The 6,386-nt window shown below is 41.3% G+C and overlaps 1 protein-coding gene across 1 annotated transcript in view; it reads right to left on the bottom strand.

Moving 5' to 3' along the window:
• pnocb (prepronociceptin b) overlaps positions 1-5,954 on the bottom strand; it is a 25,784-nt gene extending 19,830 nt beyond the window's left edge. The window contains exon 1 of the mRNA XM_085431239.1: positions 5,845-5,954. The gene's annotated coding sequence lies outside the window, so the exon portion shown is untranslated. The remainder of the gene's footprint in view (positions 1-5,844) is intronic.
• Positions 5,955-6,386: the final 432 nt, after the last annotated feature.

Genomic DNA, 6,386 nt, shown 5'->3' with positions numbered 1-6,386 from the left:
ATGAACATAACTCCCCCATTTTAAGACTGTTAATACTACTGCAAAGGGCTGTTAGCCTTCCCTGCATTATGATCAATCATGTCCCCATTTAAAATTCCAACGCTAGTAAAAATAAATTCTTATTGACCTTCATGGTTAAAGAATATTCTGTGACTTCACTCGATAGTTGTTCTGTCTAAAAATCACAAAGTCAGTTAGTGCCACACACAGTGCAACACCACTGAAATACACACCACATATGGCTCCCTACACACACACAGACACACACACTCAGAAAAATTATGGTTCTTAAATGGTTCTTCAGATGTCTTCATGGTTCTTTAAAGAACCATCATACGTCAAAGAACCTTTTTATTTTGTGGATGGTTCTTCAGCTATTACAAATGGTTCTTTAAAGAACAAAAGGTTCTTCATCCTTAGCAATCTAAGTTTGGTGGTGTAAATGGCATAAATATTTACTCACTATAACGAGGCTGTGAATTATACTGTGTGTTTTCTTTGTGTGCATGTGTGTGCGAAGGGAGAGGGCGGGATACCTGGCAATTACCCTTTAAGAGAAGATGGTAGGAAACTGAATATTCAAATAAAAGTTAGAAATATTTGCTTAAAAATATACTGGTGGCAGGGGTGGGGGGGAAAGCCTAAAGACCCTAACCCCCCCCCCCCCACACACACACACACACCTAACCCCGCAAACCCATTATGAATATGGTGAGTTAACAAACAGTAGACACAATACACACATTCAAATACTGTACTTTAGTTTTAATTTTAATAAAGCATTACTATTTTCTACTCCAAGGCATTACTTTTGAGATTATTATATATTTTTGAAAATATAGCATAATGATAATACTAGTTATTGTAAACTTTACAAACCACCCAGCAGTATGTAAAGTCAAATTATAAAATACAAGTAAATAACAATTGCAGAACAGAATGTCAGTGTAATGAACACACACTTCGTTTTGACAAAGCACAGCTTAGGTAAATGATCTGAGTAGTTGTTCATCACTGAGCAATTTGTTAATATGTGTTTCGAGCCAAATAAATGACAGGGAGAGAGAGAGTGACGTCAGAATACGTCATACTATAACCTCCCGGGAGCGGACGGAGGGGGTCAGTCGTTGGGATGCGCATGCGCAGACAGAGTGCGCGAGCGGCGGGCCTTGACTTTCGGGGGAAAAAACTCACGGACTATTAAAAATATATATATATTACTGTTTAAAACACTAATGTGACATGTATTAGTAGTGATGTTGTGCTGAGGGTTAAAATGCCTTTTTGTAACTACAGAATGACAATAAATCATTAATATATGTCTATGCTGTGCTCGTGTTTATTTTGCCCTACTCAAATTCAATTTATGATGCATTTTATTTTGAAAGATTTAAAATGTTTTTTTTAAAGAACCACTCAAAAAAGGTCCTTCAAATGGTTCTTTTAAAGAACCATTTGAAGGACCTTTTTAAAAATGGTTCTTTAAAGAACCATTTTTAAAAAACGTTCTTTGAAAAACCATTAAAGGTTCCCCAAAGAACCATTTCTTGATGGTTCTTTGTGGCACCTTTAAAGGTTCTTCAATGAACCACTGAAAGAAATGGTTCTTCAAAGAACCATTGTTTGAAAGGTTCTTTGTGGCACCAAAAAAGGTTCTTCTATGGCATCAGTCTAAAGAACCACTTTTGGTTCCAGTTGGCACCTTTATTTTTCTGAGTGCAGTGCAACACCACTGAAATACACACCACATATGGCTCCCTACACACACACAGACACACACACAGCTGCTGGATCATCAGCCGTGGAAATCCAGCCTGTGCGGCCACAGATAAACCGTGGGTGACTCAGCGCACCGTTCAGACCAGCAGGACCTGCAGGAGCAGCAGGAGCTGCGCTTGCAGTTGTGCCCCGGCAGATCCTAAAACGACTAATCTGAGAGAATGCTCTTAATCCGATTTGGACTTTCTGCCACGGCTGCAGCAGATTTCAGGATTGGAACTATTACCTGGCCCATTGCACCATTTAAGAAATGTTATTGTGACACAGATAAACAAATTGACTGGTTACGGGGAACGTAAAGAGGTCAAGAGTAGGCAGGGACATTTGTAGGAAGGGGTGAGAGGACAGGAAGTGAGAACCGGCCGATAAGAGCCGTGAGAAATTCCCCAAGAAGTTTAAAACTGATTCAGAATGAACGATGTCAGCTGTGGAAAAAATCCCTCTGTTGGTCTTGAATCTTTTATTACACGAGCAATTTTTTATCATCCCGGAGTGATATAACTGGCAGGATACAGTAGTGTGTTATGAAAGGAGGCAGATGGACAAAGAGGAGGGCAACAGGAGAGAGGAGGCGACAACAGGTGTGTGTGTCAGGACGCTCACATTAAACACAGCATCACAAAAACATCATGTAAAAACTCGCTTTCTCATCATAATCACATTCGGGTTTTTAGTGAAGTTGTATTGTGATGGTTTCTTTTCATTGTCCAGTAAGCAGTGCTCTCTATAATGGTTATTCTGGGCACAGTGTTTATGTCTAATCAGTGAAGTTATTATCGGGTACCTCAAACATGTGAGCGCAGGGCTGTGTAACTTCATGCAGAACTGTCAGGTTTACTGGCGCCGGCATTTAAAACTCTTCATACATGTTTGGTTTATAATCAAAAAAGGCTTTCATGAAGGTGAGATTGTATTTCTGTTGTTTTAGTGTATTTTTTAGTATTTCTGTCAATTTTTATTATTACTAGCAAAGCCCTACATGCTGCTTTGGTGTTAGGCCAGGATCTATATGCAGGTAAACTGGCCAGAAAAACACTGATTGTGATTACATAATACATTTGTTAGATACCATATTGTCACCAATATAAATATGCAAAATGAAGAATATGTTAAAATTAAAATCAGATTTAATATTCATACTGTCGCTGTTATCCTCATATTGTTCTCATCATATTTTCCAGACTTTAAGCATTTTTGTAGCTGGTTATTTGATCATCAGACACTCAGATTACAAATTTGCATCGACTGTTACAATATGTTGTGTAACGAATGTAGCACGCACACACTCAACTTCAACAAACGTCCACATTTGTAAAGTCACCGATTAGACGATTATCGGATTTATATCAAATATTTACGTCTGTCACATGGATGTGAGCGCTCACGGTGCCCTAACCAAGGTTTATGTAAGGTTTCATCAGGATTGATGGAAAACACAAACATGCACACACCCATGTGCTACAATCATTATAGTCTTAGTTTTATCATAAATACTAATAACACAAGTGCTCTTAATGCACATTTAAGATAATCCAGCGCTGTATGCAATAATACAGTGATGAAGACGACCCCACCTCCTGTAATTTACACCTATGGCTGTACTGTGATGATGTCACATATCAAGAGCTTGAGGAGGGAGTGGGTGGGGGTGTGACGCCACTCCTCCACGCTGCACCCACAGGGTAAGGGTTTGAAGGGTTCGATCCTGTGAGGAACGGCGTGATGACACGCCACTCCAGATTTGGTTTTATCTTTGAAATTCTCTTTGTCTTAATCTCTGCTTCCTCACATCTGCTGGAAGAATCAGAACTCCTGCTGCTGGAAAACAACACGATGTTATCTCTCGTTGCTTCTGTTCTTTAGGAAACCTTATCGAATGCAGACTGCAGAGCACACCGATCGAGGAGGTGCAGTTCTCTCTCTACAACAGTCTCACTGAAATTCTCCCAAATATTAAGTGGGGAAACGTTGCACCCCTCACATCCATTACTGGTTTCTTTCCCACCATCAGATCAGCTGAGCTTATCATTGCTACTGTTTCCATCAGTGGCTCAAGCAGCTTTCTTTTAATTGGAAATAGATTTGTACCTGGGGCTAAACGCTCACGTGGGTGACATCTCTTCAGCATTCACTCTCTGCGTCGCTTATGTCCTTCACAGTGGGGGAAAAAAATCACACCCCTGATCAAGGTGCATTAAAAGCCTGGAAAGAATATTACGCCAGTGCAGAGCAGAGCGTAGTGCACATACATCGGCTGAGGCTGGGGCCGGGATTGGATGTGTGGGAGACGGAGGGAAACCTGGACGCTCCCATGACATTCCCCAAACCTGTACAGGTTATTTAGTTTGATGCGACCCCAAAATGAAAGAATGTGCCTCAAACATTCATTGAAAACATCGAATGTGTGAATCCACAAAGAATATTGGAGAAAAATGAAAGGTTTTCACACAAAAGGGACATTACGCCCTTAATGATGCGCTCAGTTCTGCAGTATTAATTCCCCACTGGCTCTGGCTGTACAGCTGAAATTCTGCAGAGTGTTATGCAGCTGACATTGTGTCATCATTGATCTGGTCGCTGTTAAGCTGCGTTGACACCTGTGCGAATCCATTGGACATGGACCCAGGGAAAGCAATCTAGCACGGCCACACAAGCTCCTTCCTTTATCCAAGTGAGGAAACAGAAAAAAGAAGTGTTGAACTGCAAAATAGCTGTACGTGTAGCAGCGCGGGGGCAACAGATAACACGTAAACCTGCTGTTTTACAAAACAGACCCCCATTAATATGCATATATATGAATAAACAGCAAGAAATCTTAATGAATATTTACAGAGAGGCTCTAAAAAGCCTGTAAACGCTTTAATCGGTTCAATCTTTAGCGTAGGCAGCAGAAATCCTAAAAGCAGTTTCAGATGATTACAGGCAGGATGCTCGTAACGCACTGGCAGCAGATCCTTTTTTCTTTTTTGCTTCTTTACAAAAATAAAAGAAATTGCAAATGAAATCGTGACATGCTTTGGCAATAAAACGAGTTATAGATTTAACCTGTTTCAGATCTAAAGTAACATGGAGTCAGGTTTAGAAATGGGATTACTTTCACGCATGATCTTTAAACACCAATACACTGAGACGGGGGGGGGTCATTCCACCTATTAGTTCAGTGGCACTGATATACCTCTAAAACAGTTAAAACAGCGCCTCTGTCCTGTAGCCATCTGTCATCAAACATCCCCCTCGTGTGCACACATTTATCTGGGAATGGCACATTAACCACCCATTTTCTTCCTGTCTCTGCGAGGATCGTCTTTACTGATAATGGCCAAAGATTATGCACATTCATTACCATTATCATTAGAATCATCATTATCACGCGCTTTCAGCGGATTTTCTGGAGGTTTTTCTGTAGCACGGTTTGAAAGTGAAAAACAGCTTCTTAATATTAATGTTTTATTCAGTCAGATCAAACTAACCTGCTGGTGCTGTTTTCTCTTTTTTTAAAAAACACAAAAAAACAGGAAAAATTGTTTATTGATTTCTTCTCCATCTCAGTCATCTGTGTTGATTTGACCACTTCTGCATTGTTAGCTGTGTTAGGTTAAAATCACGTCAGCCCAAAAGCTGCTGAGTGACTAAGTGCTTTCTCCACACGATCTGGGACTCTCTCTCTCTCTCTGGTTAATTAAGTAGTAATCAGGTGTGGTGTCTTTACTGCTGATGATAACTGTGCTACCTTTAGAGCCGTGGGGACACAAACTGGGTAATGGAAAAGATTGCTTCAGGTGAAGGAGGATTATTTACAGGATTACCTCTTAAGTCAAAATCAAAACCACAGAGCCAAAGAGAGACAAAGTAGAAAGGAAAAGGCAGATGTAGGAGGTGAATCCTGACGGTGGTTGCCTTAAACAACAATATTCCCCCAGGATTAATGCACAATGCATGGGACACACAACAAGTCCTTTCCTAATTAACTATTGTCTCCTTTAAATAATCCAGGAAGTCCAACAACACAATCTCTCTACACAGGTAGACTCGCATAAATAAAGTCACATTCGAGCGCTTGCTTACCTGGATGTGTGAAGATGTTTCTCACAGTCTTTGCCTTCTGTGGCTACTGCAGAGTTTGGGTGGCTCAGCTCGTATCCTTAGGCTCGGGGTTTCAACAACTGAGTGCATGCCTCCTCTGAGGCTTCTTATAATGGCACACCCCTTCCCTCCTGGCTCAGCCCTCCAGTTCCCCCTCACCTCCCTCCCTTCTCCTGTATATCACCACTCGCATCACCGTAGAGAGCTAGAGAAAGGGGTGGATTCCCCCATTCAGTTACGCACAAACCCCCAGCCATACACACAAACGGTTGGCCCGCGCTGACGCAGGAGGTATTGCCTACGACACCAATTTCATCTTCATCGAGCCAACTGATGAGGCTCTAAAAATATGCATCATCATAAGATTTATCCAGAAGCTCCATATCTAAGGTGTCCATAAAGCCCACGGCCTCGACACCAGCTTCCTGCCGAGGTCAGGGAGACGACGGCACTTTGGATGATTTTTTGACTATGACTTAGAAAAGCAGCGTCACGGATGGAGGGAGAAGGTCACAGGTCGATAA

Source organism: Copadichromis virginalis, linkage group LG15 (assembly GCF_057382275.1).
Source record: "Copadichromis virginalis isolate Kocher_CV1m ecotype Utaka linkage group LG15, C_Virginalis_male_GT1.1, whole genome shotgun sequence".
NCBI lineage: Eukaryota > Metazoa > Chordata > Actinopteri > Cichliformes > Cichlidae > Copadichromis > Copadichromis virginalis.
The sequence above is the reverse complement of the archived record's forward strand: the minus strand, read 5'-3'. Positions and strand labels throughout refer to the sequence as shown.